General features: G+C 38.2%; 1 long non-coding RNA gene across 1 annotated transcript in view; it reads right to left on the reverse strand.

The window, feature by feature from the left end:
- Nucleotides 1-405: 405 nt before the first annotated feature.
- The window catches only part of LOC131508453 (uncharacterized), a 31,793-nt gene continuing 11,443 nt past the window's right edge, over nucleotides 406-20,755 (reverse strand). The window contains exons 2-3 of the long non-coding RNA XR_009260026.1: nucleotides 2,205-2,335; nucleotides 406-705 (exon numbers count right to left, since the gene is read on the reverse strand). This is a non-coding gene — a long non-coding RNA (uncharacterized LOC131508453). The remainder of the gene's footprint in view (nucleotides 706-2,204; nucleotides 2,336-20,755) is intronic.

Raw genomic sequence — 20,755 nt, forward strand, 5'->3', positions numbered from 1 at the left:
AATATATAAAATATATATATAATTTACACATATATAAAATATATATAATTTATTTGTATATATAATTATATAACATATATAAATATATAAAATATATACATAATTTTATATATATATATAAATATATATAAAGGTTCACGTTAGTACAGCTTGTTAGCAGTCAGAAGGTAATTTCCATTTGGCAACATTCTAATGAATAAAACATCGCCAGGAATAGCAAGCAGAATCTGATCCACTGGAGGCTATACACAGAGCATCGGAAATGAAAGGCTCTGACCCTGGGCCACCCCTGCAATGAGAAGCAAAGATAGCACATGTTCCCAGGTAGTTAGGAAGAGGAAGATGTTTCTGTAAGTGAATAACACACTTGATCTTCCGTTCAATTTCAGAAGTAACTTAGCTTTTTCCAAATCAGCCAAAAATAAATTAAGAGGAAAATGGACTCCACTGGAACATCTCAAATTAGAAACCTTTTCATATTTGAGGTCTTTCATGCCTCTGGCATCAGAAGGCTGGGAAAGTAGAGCTAATCTCAATTTTTTCCTTACCCTGTATACTCAGGCTTGTGAGTCTTCTGAGATACCTGTGACGTTGGCATTCAAATCAATCCAGCAGGCACTTACTGATTCTCTGCTACATACCAGGATGCCAAGGTAGAATATGATCTATATTGTGAATGAGCTCACAGCCAAGTAGGGAAGACATCTGTATGAACAAATAATTGCAATCAAGCGGTATGAGTGAAAGAATGGATCTTTAAGGTGTAGGAAAGAAAGAAAGGAGGGGGGCAGTGAAGAAAGCTTCCTACAAGTAGAAAACCAACTGGGCTTTGGGAAATGAACATGGGCCAAGTGGGTGAGAAAATCATGCCAGAAAGAGGCAACAGCATGAATAAAAACATATAGTTCTAAAACAGCATAGCACACTCAAAAGAACTATGAATAGAATTTGGAGTTTCAGGGGCACAAAGTAGAAGTGGACTGATGTCATGTGAAGACGTTCAAAAGCTAGATAGGGATCAGGTCTTGAAAAATCTGTTTGTACTGCTTTCTTACTTCCTGTGTTTAAACAGGGTACTAATTGGCTATCCATTTAAAAATACCCGGGAAAACCCATTAGTTAATCTTGTTCCTCAGAGTCATTCACACATTCATCTCCAACTTTAATAACTTGTTATTCATGTTCTGAAATCTCCTTATCCTATTCCCTCTAGAGCCATACCTTAATGTATGAAATTGAATTTATGGCTAGTGAAGGGTAACAGATTAATAGCACTATAAATTAATCTATTCATCCATATACTAAGAGTAGAAAACCTAAAAAGAGGCAGTTCAATCTAACACCATCCATTATTATGCCTTAAAATTCAAGCCCAGAGAAATGAGATGAAAATTTATAACCGAAGACAGAAGAGCAGGGGGCAAGCGAGAGCTGGGACCACAGGGAATACTATGCAATGTTCAGTTTCCAGAACCCTCTTAGGAAGACACTTTCAAGCAGGAATTTCTTACTTTAAAAATTGCGTTATGTTTATATTACATCAAATAGCAGTGTTTCATTGCTTCACTGATAAAGGAAGACATATTAAAATATGATTTACTCCAGTCTATTGTCAACAAATAATGTAATGATAGTAATAATAAATGAGTGAGTGAGTGACTAAATAAGGGACATGCAAGTTATTAAGAAAATCTCTGTTTTGGAAAGACAGATACCATATGTTTTCACTCTTATGTGGATCCCGAGAAATTTAACAGGAGCCCATGGGGGAGGGGAAGGAAAAAAAAAAAAAAAGAGAGGTTAGAGTGGGAGAGAGCCAAAGCATAAGAGACTCTTAAAAACTGAGAACAAACTGAGGGCTGATGGGGGGTGGGAGGGAGTGGAGGGTGGGTGATGGGTATTGAAGAGGGCATCTTTTGGGATGAGCACTGGGTGTTGTATGGAAACCAATTTGACAATAAATTTCATGTATTAAAAAAAAATTCTCTGTTTTGGAAAGAAAAGGGGAGACAGACTTTAATAATCTTTCATTGGCCATAGTCTTATCGGAGCCATCGAGTATATAGATTGTGCCACCATGCTATGTGTCATTCATATGACAGATATTACTGACCCATTGGCATTCCTTTCTCAGCCAGTTGCCCCAGGCTGACATTTTGGAGCTGGCAACCACAGTATGCCAACCTAAGCTAACATACTCCTACCTTTTTCTGACAAAACCAGACGCTCTTCGTTGAAATCCATCTTTCATCTTTTCACCCAAGTTGTCTTCCAACTTGTCGAGGCCAACCATATCGTTCAGCCATGCTAAGAGCTCCCATTGGCTTATTCATGCCTAGAAGGATAAATATAAACTTCTTACTGTAGTCTAGAAGTCCTTTCACAATTTGGACTTATGTCACCTCTGTTTCTGGCCTCACCCCACACCCTTCTCTTTTCTATACCCTAATTCAGATATACCTACATCATTCCCCTGAGATTCAAACCTTTAAAAACACCTGGATTTTGTACATGGTATTCCATTCTTCTTTATCTGGTAAACTACTAGTCATGCTACAAAGTGTGTGAATCAACTGTCACTTCCCCAGTGAGCCCTTCCTGTAATGGCCATCTGTTAGCATCTACTCCTCCTGGTTCAGGACACATCCTTCCCTGACTTACAGCATAGAGGGTTCAGGGGAGGTTACAAGAGAGGTCACTAGGCCAACAAGCATGGCATCATCCTGGACACAAAGACTGGTTCACAAATGGACATGTGTCACCAGAGGTACAGAGTACATTCCATCTAGGACTCCTCCACACTACTAGGAAATAGGCATGAATTTTAAAAATCTAATCAAGAGTCACCCTGCTGGGTAGATCATTTTTGCCATCATGTGGGAAGAGGTTGCAGAAATATCCTTCCCTGAGAAAGAGATACTGAAAACAGGGATAATAATCCTCTTTCTAATGACAGTATTTGAGTCCTTGGACTTTGTTTTTCTTAAGTTTGAGGTTTTATTTTGCCAAGAGAAGGATATCACTGACATATTCCCCTAGTGTCTCCAAAAAAAGAATTAATCACCATTTCCCTTATGGTCCCATAGATCTCTTCTTAAAATCCCCCAAAGAGCAATTATCATGTCCCATCATTATTTATGTGGACAGCTGTGTCCATTACTAGAGTGAGAGCAGTGAATGTCTTATTCACCTTTGGGACACCAGTGCCTGACACAGCATCACTACAAATGTCTGCTGAAGAATAAATCCCAGTCATATTGCTAGTTTCATTCTCCTCTCAAGATTTCTGCGAATTTTAAGGGCCAATGATCCCCACATTTTCCTTCCCTCTTCAATGTGCTGTCATAATTTCCCATGGTACCAAAGGTAGTTGTCTTTCCAAACCCGCTTGTAAGTCATTCAAATAATGAACTATGCATTTCAGTGGAGTTACAGGCCACATCAGAACCTCCAAGAGGCTAATGTGTTAAAAAACATAATGTTAAAATGCTCATGTGCAGGGAGGGTGGGGGGTGCCTGACTTTCTTAGTTGGTGAAACATGTGACCCTTGATTTTGGCTCAGGTCATGATCTCCTGGTTCGCAAGATCAAGCCCTGTGTTGGGTTCTGTGCTGGCAATGTGGAGCCTGCTTGGGATTCCCTATCTATCTATCTATCTATCTCTCTCTCTCTCTCTCTCTCTCCCTTAAAATAACTAAATAACTAAATATTAAAAATAAAAATAAGTGTTCATGTAGGAACTGCAAGGAAATCTAATTTTTTTAATGTAAATTGTGGAAAATAAATTTCAATCCAATCTTCGGGTGCCTGGGTGGCTCAGTCAGTTAAGCATCTGACTCTTCATTTCAGCTCAGGTCATGATCTCACAGTTGTGAGATCCACACCCAGCATGGAGCCTTGGATTCTCTCTCCCCATCTCTCTCTCTCTCTCTCTCTCTCTCTCTCTCTCTCTCTCTGCCCCTCCCCTGTTTGCATGATCTGTCTCAAAATAAATAAAAATTTTAAAAATATTTAAAAAATAATAAAAATTTAAAAAATAAAATAATTTTTAAAAAATCATTCCAATATTTATGACTGGTGGAGCCAAGGATATATTTCAAATCCATAAAGATAAATAGCAAAATGTTTAAAGAATTATGAGAGTGGTAGGATATCTGGTGATTTATTTCTCTACTTCCTTCTTTATTCCTTTCTGTATTGTCTTTATCATTTCTTTTTACAAGGATGGTGGATTTATATTTTAATAAGAAAACAAAACCTCTTTTTGTTTTAAAAATAAAATTACAGGGTGCCTGGGTGACTCAGTCAGTTAAGTGCCGGACTTCGGGTCAGGTTATAATTTCACAGTCCATGAGTTTGAGCCCCATATTGGGCTCTGTTTTAACAGCTCAGAGCCTGGAGCTGCTTTGGATTCTGTGCCTCCTTCTCTCTCTGCTCCTCCCTGACTCATGCTCACTCGCTGACTCTCTGTCTCTCTCTCAAAAATGAATAAACATTAAAAACATTTTTTAATAAAAAAATAAAATTACATGTCTCATTTGGGTCAATATAAGGAAAGATGGAGAGGTCCCACCTTTAAATGAATCAGAGATTCAGCGACCACCTCAGCCTCCTGCACCAGACCCTCCTCTTTAGACCCTGACATTTTGGCCAGAATCCTAAATAATTTTTCCTACTTTCCCCATTCACCAGGTTTTGCAGATGCAGCCCTTGATATCTACTTTCCCTCTCCCGTGATGTAGATAATGGCACCACTAACCCTATCTGTCATGTTAGATAATGGCACCGTGATGTAGATAATGGCACCACTAACCCTATCTGTCATGTCCATGAATGTCACATTCAAGGAATTTACAAAAAGTAAACATATATCATGATATAGCCATATGGCAATCAAAATGAATATTTGCAATTAAAATTGCAGGCAGTTGCTCAGGGCCTAGGTCTTGAGGTTTCAGTTAAAACCAAACAAAAAAAAGGGGGGCATCTAGGTGGCTCAGTTTGTTAAGCGTCGACTTCAGCTCAGGTCATGATCTCACTGTTCCCGAGTTTGAGCCCCACGATAGGCTCTGTGCTGACAGCTCAGAGCCTGGAGCCTGTTTTGGATTCTGTGTCTTCATCTCTGTCTCTGTCCCTCCTCCACTCATGCTCTCTCTCTCAAAAATAAACAAACATTAAAAAAAACAATTTCTTTCTCCCTCATTTAACATTCTATGGCAGGTATCACCAGCTTCTTGAAGTAACTAGGAAACTGAATATCGAGAGGCAACCCCTGAAGAATGTGTTTTCAAACACACCAGTTCCCATGCACTGTGCTTACTTACAAAAAAAAAAAAAAAAGAAAAGAAAAGAAAATACTGTAGGTAGGATGAAAACAGTAATCACAATGGCCAACAATGACCTTGTCCCTGTAGGGGCAATCCTTAACCATCCCAGATACACATGGGTTTCTTCCTATCTTCATCTGGGCTTCCATAACTGCCAATCTCATGCCCACCTTAAATGAAGTTTTCCAAAATCTTTTCCCCCAAACTTCAGCTGGTATTTATCAAGAACCACCTTTGTACCAAGTAGGGGTTTGCCTGGGAATGTTCACAAACCAGGTATGAATGAAGCAGAGCTCTGGTATGTAGCAGTTGCTGGTCTCCACGGTGAATTCCTCCACCATGGCCAATTTCAAGCTACCAGTGAAAAGTCACTAAACATGGAATTGTTAAGAGACGTTCAATGAACAACACTATAGAGTGTATCCCCACTGCAAACAACTTACATATAAATGATTTCAAGAGCAAGGATAACAGCAAAAGGTAGAAAAACAATTAGGAAGTGGAGATTTTTGAGTATTTGTTATATTTGTCTTTGAATAGAATTTCATTATAGTTTTCTGCCATTAAAGTTTTAGTAATGGTTGTCTTTAACAGCCTCCTCTCAAAATTCCTTACAATTTAACATTTAGCAAGAACGAGTCATTACGAGCCACACTACTGGTGCTGGAGCTTGTGATAAGGTCTGAGGATACGTGAATAACATATAGTCTCTGCTCAGAAGCAGCTCTCAGCTCCATAATAGAGAGAGACATAAGGAAATCACAGCAAAGTGAAAACTGCTAAGGGGAAGTGTCAACAAAACACTGAAAGCACAAACAAGCCTGAGGGGAGAGTCAGGGAGAAATTCAGACTATATTGGGCAAAAGATGCCACATCTGAGTTCAGTCCCAAAACATGCTTAGAAGTGGAGAGCAAAGAGTACAGGCAGCAAGATGGAGACAGTGCCATTTATGTCCAAGAAAACAGCACATGCAAGAGTTTAAATGCATGAAAGAGACAGATCCTCTCTGGAGATTTCAAGGTATTTGGAACACAGAGTTCATGTGAAGAAGAAATAGAAATGAACATTCGAGTCCTTTTCCCTTTATGTCAAAACTATCCTCCATGAGAGTGGTCTTAAGAAACTTCAAGGACAAGTTCTCAAATAGGTTTTTATATCAACACCCAGCATGCATTTCAGTATAAATGTGCCACTTAACATTCCATGGGACAAAGAGTGGGCTTCTTGAAATAAACTAGAGATTGCAACAATGAATAAGGTACATACCCACACTTGAAAAGCTCACAAAAGCTACACTAAACAATAGTAAGAGAAAGATCATCTCTACATTCACTCTTGTACCAAAAACATGAACATACTGAAGGGGACCGTGGTGGACTGAGTGACAGGGATGCTAGATTTCCTTCACTGGTGAAAGAATTATTCCCCCAGATGCTGGAATGTTACTAGAAGATGATCTGGGACTATCAGTCCTCTTTGAAAATGGCCTCATCCAGGGGCGCCTGGGTGGCTCAGTCGGTTAAGCGTCCGACTTCGGCTCAGGTCATGATATCACGGTCCGTTGAGTTCAAGCCCTGCGTCGGGCTCTGTGCTGACAGCTCAGAGCCTGGAGCCTGCTTCGGATTCTGTGTCTCCCTCTCTCTCTCTGACCCTCCCCCGTTCATGCTCTGTCTCTGTCTCAAAAATAAATAAACATTAAAAAAAAAAAAAAAAAGAAAGAAAGAAAATGGCCTCATCCATAGTTCCATCCCCTACCCAGAGAAGCTCACATCTAATAGAGAGATGGTCAATGAAGGGCTATAAAGCCCCTGGCCCCTTGCCTCAACTCAGGACAACACTGGGGGTAGCTCCTGACAGACTGGGTGAGAATATGTTGAGAGTGAATCCTGTTGCCCAGTCCTGCTTTTTTCTCCTTCCTTCTGCTGGTGTTGATCCTGACAAACACCCTGCATGCTTATCTCTGTCTCACAGTCTCTTTCCAGGGAATCCAACTTGAAGCAACAACCAAACAAGGCTTAATTCCTTCCTTCATTCAATAAATATTGGTTAAACTCTGTCCATGCGCCAAGCTCTATGCAGGGCACTCACGTTGCAAAAGTGAACAAAACAAATTAAAACAAAGTACATAGCCCTTGTTTCATGAAGTCTAGCAGAGAAGATAAATATGAATCAAATACTAATTAATGTGCAGAATGTACAGTTAAGAAAATAATTGGTCTGAAGGCAAAGAACAGAGCTCCAAGAAAGCATGTAAAAAAAAAAAAAAATGACTGAACTATGATGGAGACTCAACGGAGGGAAAGCAGTGGCAAGAATTATAAAAGGTCTGGTATTTTCCCTGCTTGCACATTAAGAACAAGCCTGCCACAGCTATATGGATGCTAGTGGAAGACAGGATTCCAAGGTGAGTGATGAAGGACAGTTTATTACTCACAGCAGTAGAGTGTCAGCATTTCACAGCATTTCCCTAACCCTAATTCCAAAGGAGTGATATGAAGATGGCCCAGTGGCACTTGCCCAAATGGTGAGTTTTATTATAAGGCAAGAAGTGCTGAGCTTTAGGGAACCCAAATCTTTTATAATGGGCAACAACAATGCTTTCTCCTTGATCCAAAGTGTGACACTATCTCTGTCTTCCAAAGCTGGTCACCATTCAAATATACTTAAAAAGTTAGTCTGGAACAGTTAAACCCAACACAGAGACAAGTACAAGCATGCAGAATCATTAAAGACCCATCCAGAATCATCTCCCAACAGGTGGGGTATACAAACCGGCCTCTCTCTATAAGATATCTTTACCTTTAGTTCTGTACATCCTTAACTAAAGCTTATTAGAGACATGTTCATGGTGGCTATTTGCCTTCTCTAAAATGGGATCTTAGCAGTTCTGGACACAGTGTATTTCCTCTTGGTAGTGCACTGTTTTGTAGGGTCTGTGGAGTTAGTATGTAAGATAGAGGAATCTCAATTTTTCTCTTAAAAGACTTAAGTAACTGGGAATTTTTATGTACAAATGCTTGTTGTGAGATGGTGTAATGGTATTCTTGTATATCTGGAAGCATTCAGTTGCAATGGAAATTTTTACAACCTAATTTTTGGTATCCCAACTATAGATGCCAAGGACCCGGAAAAATATTCACTACAAGATATAAATCTTTGGGTGTATCAACTGGGAAAAGTTTGAGAAAGCTACTATCACGTGGACCCAGTGCTGCACTAACATCAAATTCCATAAATATTTATCCTCTGAATTAGGCTTTCAACATTGCAGACAATATTCCCATTACATGTATAAACACCGTGAGGTCAGAAAAGTTTCACAAATCTCAGTTAGGTAGATCTATGTTTTCCATGTATTTCTATGGGCTCCAGAGCTACAGGAAGAATTAGAAGAGTGTAAAATTGGTATTGAGAGCAAACGTTTTGGAATTATTCTAGTGCATTCCGACTCCCTAGGATGAAACAAACTGCCAAGTGATGTATGTAAAGGTAATTTTAATGATTTGTGTCTCTTATATAATATACCCTATGTAATATTGTACTATGAAATATAATGTAAAATGTTCTGGAACAGTTCTCAAAGTGGGTCCCCTACCACCACTACCAAAATGAGCCATGTCACCTGGGAAGTTGTCAGACACAAATTCCCAGGTCCCACTCTAGACATACTGAATCAGAAACCCTGGAGTGGGATCCAGTGATTCACGCTTTCACAAACCCTCCAGTTGATTATAAGTATGTTAAAGTAAAGAAGCATTGCTATAGAATTATCTGTGGATGTTAAAGAGATGAACAGTACTGTTGAACCCAGGAAAAATAGATACATCCTGCCAACATCATCCTAGTGACTTTAATCTGAACCTTTCCTCCAACAGCCATAAAAGAAAATGGTTGACAACTTTTATTTTATTTTGCAATTTAAAAGCCTAAGCAATAAACCCAACTGCCTGAATTATCTTTCTTATCAAAACAAAGCAGATTCCAGTCAGGTGTGATATACAGTGGCAACCACCAGATTCAAAGAAAATCAATACGCAAATCAATACATTTAACTCCAAGTCTCGTCTGTCAAGTCTTTCATATAAACTGGCTTAATTAGGAGCTCAGTGAAATGCAAGAATAGGCCTAACTCAATATCCCATGCCAAAGCTTTATCAATAATATACAATTTTCCAAAAGAAAACACAAGGGATCAATAATAAAGCTGTCTTTTCTTCGAAAACTGAAAGCTGAGCTTCCCTCAGGGATGATTTGGTATCTCAACCTATCATATGTCCACTAGTAAGAGCCTACAAAAGGATGAAAGCTTTACTTTTATTTATATAGAACACTTGTCATTAAAAGGTTGACTAATCTTTAAAAGCTAACATTTCTTAAGATTCATCATCCAGGGGCGCCTGGGTGGCGCAGTCGGTTAAGCGTCCGACTTCAGCCAGGTCACGATCTCGCGGTCCGTGAGTTCGAGCCCCGCGTCAGGCTCTGGGCTGATGGCTCGGAGCCTGGAGCCTGTTTCCGATTCTGCGTCTCCCTCTCTCTCTGCCCCTCCCCCGTTCATGCTCTGTCTCTCTCTGTCCCTAAAATAAATAAAAAACGTTGAAAAAAAAAAATTTAAAAAAAAAAAAAAAGATTCATCATCCAGAGGAAGCCACTATAATGGTTGTCAACATAGGCTCTGCAGTAGAACCATCACAGGAACCATTAGAAGGCCTTACAATCAGGCTTACACCCAAGTTCACTGGTTCTTAAATTTTAACACGCATCAGAATAAACTGGAAGGCTTCTTAAAATAGAAAACCATACTTTAATAACTACCCCCCCCCGACCAGTTAAATCAGCATCTTTGAGGCTAGTACTCCAATTTCACCATGTTTTAAACTTCTGAAGGTAATTCCAATGTATAGCCAAGGTGAGAATCACCAGTCCACAGGCTGACTCAGCCTGCCAACGTGTCCAAGATTTGCTGAACACAGAATGTGTACAAGAGAGGAAAGGGAAATAAAAAGAAACACCTGGGAAATTTTTTGTGAGCCTAAGATGAGGAAGAGTTTTCCCAACACACAAAACGTTCATTCACTTCAATAACGATACATGTTTCAAAGTGTTTCTAGACACTGGACAATTGGAAAACTGGTAAAGCAGGGGCACCTGGGTGGCTCAGTCAGTTAAGTGACCAATTCTTGATTTCAGGTCATGATCTCAGAGTTGATGAGATCGAGTCTAGTGTCAGGCTCTGCACTGACACTTCAGAGCCTGCTTGGGATTCTCTCTCTCCCTGTCTGCCCTCTCCCATGCATGTGCTCTCTTGCTCACTCACTCTCTCTCAAAATAAATAAATAAATAAATAAACTTAAAAAAAATGGTGAAGGATGCTAATGTTAGTAAGGTACAAATAATATTATAATGCCGTAAGATGTACTAATCACAAGACATGACCATCTCAGCAGATCTCAGTTGCATATTGAGGGAGGCCACTGTGGTCACCCAGTAGAGGTCAACAGGTAGGCAATGAACCACGACAGTGGGCAAGAGTAAAGACTAAGTAACTGAGTGTAATACTTACCTGTGTTAGGATATGGAAGGAGAATACTGTTGTAGCCAAAAGAGACATTACATGAATATTCTAAGAAAGGAAAGAGAAGATCAAAATCATATCTCCTAGGATGTTTCAGAACAGAACTAACGAATGTGTTTAGTTACAAAATTCAGCAAGAAAGTGGCCTCAATACATAGCTCGTCTGGTCCAAGAATGTCAGAGCAGTTCTCAGAAATACAGTGATAAAACAATATAATAATAATGTTAGTAATAATGATAACCAAAACGTATTGGGTCTTTTTATGAGCCAGGTACGGTTTTAACAGTTTTACATATATTAACTCATTTAATCCTTCCAATCCATAGATTGGGAGTTGTCAGAGGCCTGGAGAGATGATGTAACTTGTCCAAGGTCACAAAACTGTTCCAGGTGGAACCATGATTTGTACCTGGCAGCCTGGCTTCACAATGCATGCTTGAAAACACACCAGAACCTTTTGGGTGCTTATCTGCCTTGCACAGAAACTATCACACACCTTTAACATCAGTTAGTGTAGCTCTCATTACTATCAAGTTCAAGAGAAAGATCTTTTATTATATCTATTATGTTAAATATATGCTCTGAATACTTAAAGTGCTTAGCATTTCCAGAAATCTCATTTTTATTTTCTAACAACACAATGACAATTATGAAAGATAACATGAAGGTACCACTGCTTCTTTACTATTACCTCTACTAAAAAGAAATAACAAAGAGAGAAAAATGGCATGAAAAAAATCTCAAGTAACAGTGACTATCCTTTACTGAATCTTTGTTTTCCCAAAAACAAAAAGCATTTGTGGCATAAAAATTATTATATTCTTTGAAATGGTAAGAAGAATAAAAATGCCTCGCCAATTTGAACACCTATAGTAAGGGACTACAAATCCTAAAGGGATTAAGTAAACAAAAACAGTAAACTAGTCAATGAATATGCTTGGCTACAAAACAGAATAAAGTGGCCCAAATAAATAGTACGTTTTACTCAAGAGTCTAAAAACGTCTTCAGAGAAAACTGGTAGATTTCACCAGAACCCCATGCCATGCCAGTCTGCCAATACTTACTGCAGTTAACAGCTATTTGCAATCCTGCTTTTTATCTATGAGGTTGATGTAAATTATTAATTTATTTGCTTATGGTCACTCTCCCTTTTAGAAAATGAGTTCAATGCAAGCAAGAACTTGGCCTTATTCCCACCACAAACCCCTGTTTTTAAGAATAGGGTCTGAAACATAACAGGTGCTTAATAAATATTCCTTAAATGGATGGATCAAACTGCTAAAAAAAAAAAAAAGAAAAGAAAAGAAAAAAAAAGAAAAAAAAACTAATGCAAACATGCACTGCTGAGCAGGGAGCAACAGTACTGACCACTCCCACTGCAGATGGTGGATATGTTGGCATGAAGTTGGCACTGTGTTGGAGGAGCTTTAGAGATACTCCTTCCTGGAAGAGGCAGTTAAGATAGTGGAGCAGCATGGAAACCCTCAGCTTGTCTTGTCCCTGAAATGCAGATGGATCAGCACCAAACCATTTTGCACACCTATGAAGTTGATCTGAGTATTAACACAACAGTCTGCATAACTTGAGCCACAGAACTCAGCAGGTACAAGGTACAGAGAGGTGAAATGGGGGAGAGAAAAGCCACAGAGGGCAGGGAGCTATGTGTGCAGAGAGAGGACAGAGAAAGGGGGAGAGCACAGCACATCAGTAGAGTGTAAGCAAACACCTCCCCTGAAAGTAGCTGGAGAGCAAGAGGGAGACAGAGTGAAAACACTTGCAGGGACTGAACAAGAAATCCATTCCCCGAGACCACTGACGGGAAGAAATGAGAGGGTTTCAATGCCACTAGCACTCTATCAACAATGGAATGCAGACTATCAAGTTCCAGTGCTCTGGTGAGGAAGGAGCGTGAATCCCCAGGAGCACGCAGTGGGGTCTGAGGGGTCTACTGCCACACGGGGAGATGTGGTACCTCTACTTGGAGAGTGTTTGGTAGAGGCCACAGAGACTCCCAACAGGCAAAGGTCCCAGTGGACCATGGGGAGCAGGCACATTTGCCAGTATTGGGATAAAGATGCCAGAGTGTGGTGAAACCCGGCATGGGCTGTATGTTGTGATTTGCCATAGTCTCTGAACCTCTGCCACTGCACAATCACATGAACATTTTCTGGGGCAAGCTGTCACCAGGTCATTGCTCAGTGAGACCCTCCCAAGGAGAGTTAGTTCAGGTCAAAGCTGTGGGGGTCTCTAAAGTGTGGGGTTTGAAACACAACCCCAACTGAAATAAAACTCCAAAGGGAGGTGCTGCCTCACAGGTGGATGACTTGGATATAGACAGAGTAGAGACAAAGAGTTGACAGAGGCCTGAGACAAAAGAAAGGTGCTTGATGGCACGGTGGTTAGAGCCCAAAGATCCTGTGCCAGAGCCTAGGGAGTTGGGTAAAGCCATTTCTATCTTTCCCATGCACCACACTGATCCACCCCAGTCCATGAAGCATCACCACCTAGGGGAGAATGGAGCCATTACATCAAGCCCCACCCAACTGTGCCTTCCAATCATATCCCCTAGAAGACCAACACAAGTCCCTCCCCCTGCTTAGTGTATGGACTATAGAGTACTGGTTAGTTTCAGTTCCAAGAAAACTGGATATAACTTCATTCAGGTTTCATGCATTCATTCAGGGAACTATTCTGTTTCCTGGTTCATTTATCAGTTCATTTTTTTTTTTTTTTTGCTTCTGTTTTTAACTTTTTTCTTTATTTTCTTTTTCTTGGATACAGAAAGAGAAAATTTTATTTTTATTTTCTTTTTTAATTTTTTAATTATATTTTTACTTTATTTTTTTATTTTAATCTATTTTATTTGCTTTACTTCATTTTATTCTAATTTATTATATAATTTTTATTTTTAAATATTGTCTTACCTTTTTTTTCTTTTCATTTCTTGCCTTTTTCTCTAACAAGCTTATTTCAACAACCAGACCAAAACACACCTAGGATCTAGCTTCCTTTATTTGATTTAGTGTTTTGTATTTAGTTTTTAAATTTTTATTTTATTAATTTTTTTCTTCCTCCAAAATGACAAAGAATTCACCCCAAAACAAAGAGCAGAAAAGAAATGACAGCCAGGGCCTTAATCAACACAGATATAAGCAAGATATGTGAACTAGAATTTAGAACCATGATAATAAGAATACTAGCTGGGGTTGAAAAAAAGCATAGAATCCATTTCTGTGGAGACAAAAAAAGCTAGTCAGGACAAAATTTAAAATGCTATACCCAGATGCAATCTCAAATGAATGCCACAACAGCAAGGATGGCTGAAGATAGAAGACAAAATTATGGAGAATAATGAAGAAGAAGAAAAAAAAGGGAAACTAAGGCAAAAGAGCACGATACAAAACTTAGGGAAGTCAGTGACTTATTAAAAAGGAACAACATCTACATCATAAGAGTCCCAGAAAGTGGAGAGAGAGAAAAGGGGGCAGAAGGTTTATGTCAGCAAATTATAGAGGAAAATTTCCTAATCTGGGGAAGGACAAAGATCTCAAAATTCAAGAGGCACAGAGGACTCCCATTAGATTCAACAAAAACCACCCTTCACCAAGACATATCGTAATCAAATGCACAAAATACACAGACAAGGAAAGAATTATGAAAGCAGCAAGGAGAAAAAAGTCCTTAACCTATAAAGAAGACAGATCAGATTCACAGCAGACCTATTCACAGAGACTTGGCAGGCCAGAAAGGAGAGGCAGGATTCATTCAATGTGCTGTATCTAAAAAAATATACAGCCAAGAATTCTTTATCCAGAAAGGCTGTCATTCAAAATAGAAGGAGAGATAAAAAGTTTCCCAGACAAACAAAAATTAAAGGAGTTCATGACCACTAAACTACCCCTGCAAAATATTTTATGGGGTCTCTGAGTGTAGAAAAGACAAAACAAAACAATACCAAAAGCAACAAATACTGGAAAGGACAAGAGAACGTCACCAGAAACATCAACTCTACAGGCAACACAATGGTTCTCAATTCATATCTTTCAGTACTCACTCTAAATGTCAATGGACTAAATGCTCCAATCAAAAGACACGGGGTAACAGAATGGATAAGAAAATAAGACCCATCTATACTGCTTATAAGAGACCCAATTTCGACCTAAAACACCTGCAGATTGAAAGTAAGGGGATGGAGAACCACCTATCATGCTAATGGTCATCAAAAGAAAGCTGGAATAGCCATATTTATATCAGACAAATTAGATTTTCAAATAAAAGCTATAACTAGTGATGAAGAAGGGCATTATATCATAATTAAGGGCTCTATCCACCAAGAAGATCTAATAATTGTAAACATATATGCTCCCAATGTGGGGGAACCCCAATATTTAAATAAATTAATCACAAACATAAAGAAACTCATTGATAATAATACCATAATAGTAGGGGACTTCAACACCCCACTTACAACGATGGTCAGATCATCTAAACAGAAAATGAACAAGGAAATAATAGCTTTGAATGACACACTGGACCAGATGGACTTAACAGATATATTCAGAACGTTTCATCCTAAAGCAGCAGAATACACATTCTTCTTGAAAGCACATGGAACATTCTCCAGAATAGATCACATACTGGGTCACAAATCAGCCCTCAACGAGTATAAAAATATTGAGGTCATACTGTGCATATTTTCAGACCACAAAGCTACGAATCTCAAAATTAACCATAAGAAAAAATTTGGAAAGACCATGAATACATGGAGATTAAAGAATATCCTACTAAAGAATTAATTGGCTAACCATGAAATTAAAGAGGGAACTAAAAAAAAAAAAAAAAATACATGGAAGCCAATTTAAATGCAAATACAACAGCCCAAAACCTCTGGGATGCAGCAAAGGCAGTCGTAACAGGGAAGTATATAGCAATCCAGTTCTTCCTAAAGAAGGAAGAAAGTTCTCAAATATATAACATAACCTTACATCTAAAAGAGCTGGTAAAAGAACAGCAAATAAAGCCCAAACCCAGCAGAAGAAAGGAAATAATAAAGATTAGAGCAGAAATCAATACTATCAAAATAAAATAAGAAAAAAGAGTAGATATCAGGAGCTGGTTCTTTGAAATAATTAACAAAATTGATAACCCACTAGCCAGTTTGTTCCAAAAGAAATGGAAAGGACCCAAAAAAATAAAATCAAGAATGAAAGAGGAGAAATCACAACCAATGCCACAGAAATACTAACAATAATCTTATGAGCAATTATATGCCAATAAAATGGACAAATTCCTAGAAACATATAAACTACCAAAACTGAAACAAGAAGAAATAGAAAATTTACACAGACCCATAACCAGTAAAAAATTGAATCAGTAATCAAAAATCTCCCAACAAACATGAGTCCAGGGCTGGATGGCTTTCCAGGGGAATTCTACCAAAAATTTAAAGAACATCTATTCTTTTGAGACTGTTCCAAAAAAGAGAAATGGAAGGATAACTTTCAAACTCATTCTAAGAAGCCAGCATTACCTTGATTCCAAAACCAGACAAAGACCCCACTAAAAAGAACTCCAGACCAATGTCCTTGATGAATATGGATACAAAAATTCTCAACAAGATACTAGCCAACTGGATCCAACAATACATTAAAAGAATTATTCACCATGACCAAGTGGTATTTATTCCTGGGATGCAGGTCTGGTTCAGTGTCCACACATCAATCCATGTGATACATCACATTAATAAAAGAAAGGATAAGAATCACATGATCCTCTCAATTGATGAAGAGAAAGCATTTGACAAAATACAGCATTCTTTCTTGATAAAAAAAAAAAAAAAACTTAAGAAAGTAGGCATAGATGGATCATAACTCAAGATCCTAAAAACGATATATGAAAGACCCACCATTAACATCATCCTCAACAGGGAAAAACTGAGAGCTTTCTCCCTAAGGTCAGGAACACCACAAGAATGTCAACTCTCACCACTGTTATTCAACATAGTGTTAAAAGTCGTAGCCTCAGCAATCAGACAAAACAAAGGAATAAAAGGCATGGAAATCAGCAAGGAGGAAGTCACTTTCACCCCTTGCAGATGACATGTTATTATATGTGGGAAACCCAAAAGACTCCCCTAAAAAACTACTAGAACTTATCCATGAATTTAGCAAAGTCACAGGATATAAAATCAACATACAGAAATCTGTTGCACTTCTATACACCAATGGTGAACAGCGGAAAGAGAAATCAAGGAATAGATCCTATTTATAGTTGCACAAAAATCCATAAAATATCTAGGAATCAACCTAACCAAAGAGGTTCAAAATCTATACAGTGAAAATTATAGAAAGCTTATGGAAGAAATTGAAGAAGGCTCAAAAAAATGGAAAAAAGATTCCATGCTCCTGGATAGAAAGAACAAATATTGTTAGTGTCGATACTACCAAAGCAATCTACATATTCAATGTGATCCCTAACAAAATAACACCAGCATTCTTCACAGAGCTAGAATAAACAATCCTAAAATTTGTATGGAACTAGATAGAAAAGACCCTGAAGAGCCAGAACAATACTAAAAAGGAAAACCAAAGCTGGAGGCATCACAATTCCAGACTTCAAGCTGTATTACAAAGCTATAATCATCAAGAGAGTATAGTACTGGCACAAAAACAGACACAGAGATGAATGGAACAGAATAGAGAACCCAGAAATGAACTCACAAATCTACGGCCAAGTATTCTTTGACAAAGCAGGAAAGAATATCCAATGGAAAAAAGGCATTCTCTTCAGCAAACAGTGTTGGGAAACTGGACAGCGACATGCAGAAGAATGAACCTGGACCACTTTCCTACACCATACACAAAAATAAACTCAAAATGGATGAAAGACCTAAAGGTAAGACAGGAAGCCATCAAAATCCTAGAGGAGAAAATAGGCGATAACCTCTTGACTTTGGCATCCATAACTTCTGACTTGACATGATTCTGGAGGCAAGGGAAACAAAAGCAAAAATGAACTATTGGGACCTCATCAAGATAAAAAAAAACTTCTGCAGAGCTAAGGAAACAATCAGAAAAACTAAAAGGCAACTGACGGAATGGGAGAAGATATTTGCAAATGACATCAGATAAAGGGTTAGTATTCAAAATCTGTAAAGAACTTACCAAAATCAACACCCAAAAAATAATAATCCAGTGATGAAACGGGCAAAAGACATGAATAGACACTTTTCCAAAGAAGACATTCAGATGGCTAATAGACACATGAAAAAATGCTCAACATCACTCATCATGAAGGAAATACAAATCAAAACCACAATGAGGTATCACCTCATACAGTCAGAATGGCTAAAACTAACAACTCAGGCAACAACAGAGTTGGGAAGGATGCCAAGAAAGCGGAACCCTTTTGCACTGCTGGTGAGAATGCACACTGGTGCAGCCACTCTGGAAAACAGTATGGAGGTTCCTAAAAAAATTAAAAATAGAACTACCCTGTGACCCAGCAATTGCACTACTGGGTATTTTAATCCAAAGGATACAAAACTGCTGATTCGAAGAGGCATATGCACCCCAGTGTTTATAGCAGCACTATCAAAATAGCCAAATTATGGAAAGAGCCCAAATGTCCATCGAGTGAGGAACAGATAAAGAATATGTGGTGTATATACAAAATGGAGTATTACTGGGCAATCAAAAAGAATGAAATCTTGCCATTTGAAACAACATGAATGGAACCGGAGTGTATTATACTCAGCAAACTAAGTTAGAAAAAGACAAATATCATCTGATTTCACTCATCTGTGGAATTTAAGATACAAAACAAATGACCATAGGGGAGGGAAGCAAAAATATAAAAACAGAGGGAGACACACCATTAGAGACTTTTACACACCATTAGAGAACAAACTGAGGCTTTCTGAAGGGTTATTGGGTGGGAAGATTAGCAAATAGGCAAGGGGCATTAAGGAAGACACTTGTTGGGATGAGCACTGGGTATTATATATGTAAGTGATGTATCACTAAATTCTATTCCTGAGATCATTATTACACTATATGTTAACTAACTTGGATTTAAATTAAAAAAAAAAAAAAGACATGGTTGCCAAATTTATTGAAAATAAATAAAACCCAGGACTCTGTAAGCTAAACTTGTGTTTCAGACAAAGAATGAATAGTTTTTAAAATTATTTAGGATATACCTACACTAAAATTTATTTGTGGTTTATTTGAAATACAAATTCAACTAGCAATCCTATATTTTATCCGGCAACCCTACTATAAGACAAAAAGCATTTTTCGTGACAGAATATTTAGATTAGGATAAAGTGCTCAATTTGCCAGGAAATGGTAATAATCCTAAACTTGTAGACTCCAAAATAAGTAGCCTCAAAATAAAGCAAACTTTGCCAACCTCAGGGAGAAATGGACAAATCCAGCATGGTGGACAAAACCTCCACATTACCTCTGTGCTGTCAGTGGCTGCTTTCCTCTGGAGCTACAGCCTTCAATGCAGTTCCTACAGGTTTTCACCACCCTGGCAAATGGTAAGGCCTCTGCACACCTAAGAGTGGTAATGGTTCCTCTTTGTTGCTAGTTACTGGCACTTTATCATTCCTTGTTGACTCCTTAACCATGGCAACATTTCAGCAAACCAACCCTTCAATAAAATCTTGTCAGCTAAAAAAAAAAAAAAAAAAAAAGAGAGAGAGAGACAGAGAGATACTCATCCTACCTATACTCAACAATCCATACCTATATTCAACAATATTTCTAAGGCCTCTATCTGATAAAAAAAAAAATGAGATGTTATTAAATATTCTTTTACAAAGAGGCATCCTACATTATTCTTAACAGTAAACAATTCAAAACAACATAAACCTCCAAAAAGAACATAGGAATACAGTAGGGGATGGAATATCCACACAATGGAACCTTTAATGATGGGAGAAAGACTCCCAATATAACATAAAACAAAAACAACATAAAATAAAACTTTATGCACACCACTATGCCATATATATCAGCACATACACAGGTGTAGAGGAAAGAGACTAGCAAGAAATATACCATTAATGTTCCTTAGTAGTTTTCTCTGACTGTGGGAATAATCATCTGTGGGTAAAGTGTTGTTGATATGCATATTGGTATTTTTCAAACTTTTTACAATTTACCCCCCAAAATTAATTTTTTAAAGAAAAAACATTTTTAATGTTATCTTCTTTCACTTGTGACAAATAAATGATAACAACTAAGGTGAAAGCCTAATGCATAAAATTTTCCCTTCCCTTCTCATGGACAAAAAATATTTGTTTTTATGTTTATCAATTTTGAGTTCACAGTATTAAGTACTTGACTAGATTGTGTAATACTTCCAATTTCAGCACATGCCAAGTGGGAAGTTTAACAATTTTCAAACTTGCACTTTTCTATAGTATTTTTTTTCACATGAAGCTTTAAATGGAATAGCAACATATAAAATGGAATTATTAAGTAATTCAAGGTTAGGGTTGGCATCCAGAGTGTGGAGGCCATCCATCTTCTGCCTCTTCAAGACCATCCTCAGGAACCTCTAAGCTCTTGCAAGAGAACTCAGCAGCCACCACACTAGAAGCTCTTCAAGTAAAAATCTTTTCTCCCCACTCCCCTCAAAAAATCTTTTCCATCCAATTTCCCAAAAGCTCAGACTAGGGTCCATCCCCCCATCCCTCCACCCCCATTGGTGATGAATAATCACATGCCATTCTTGAGTGACAATATTTGTGCTTGTTCATAACGGCTATACAAAAACCTGCTGGGTTTGTGATCACAGGCCTCTTCAGATGTGTGCACTGTAACATTAAAATTTCATGGCA

The sequence above is a fragment of the Neofelis nebulosa genome, chromosome 4, assembly GCF_028018385.1.
Source record: "Neofelis nebulosa isolate mNeoNeb1 chromosome 4, mNeoNeb1.pri, whole genome shotgun sequence".
Lineage (NCBI taxonomy): Eukaryota > Metazoa > Chordata > Mammalia > Carnivora > Felidae > Neofelis > Neofelis nebulosa.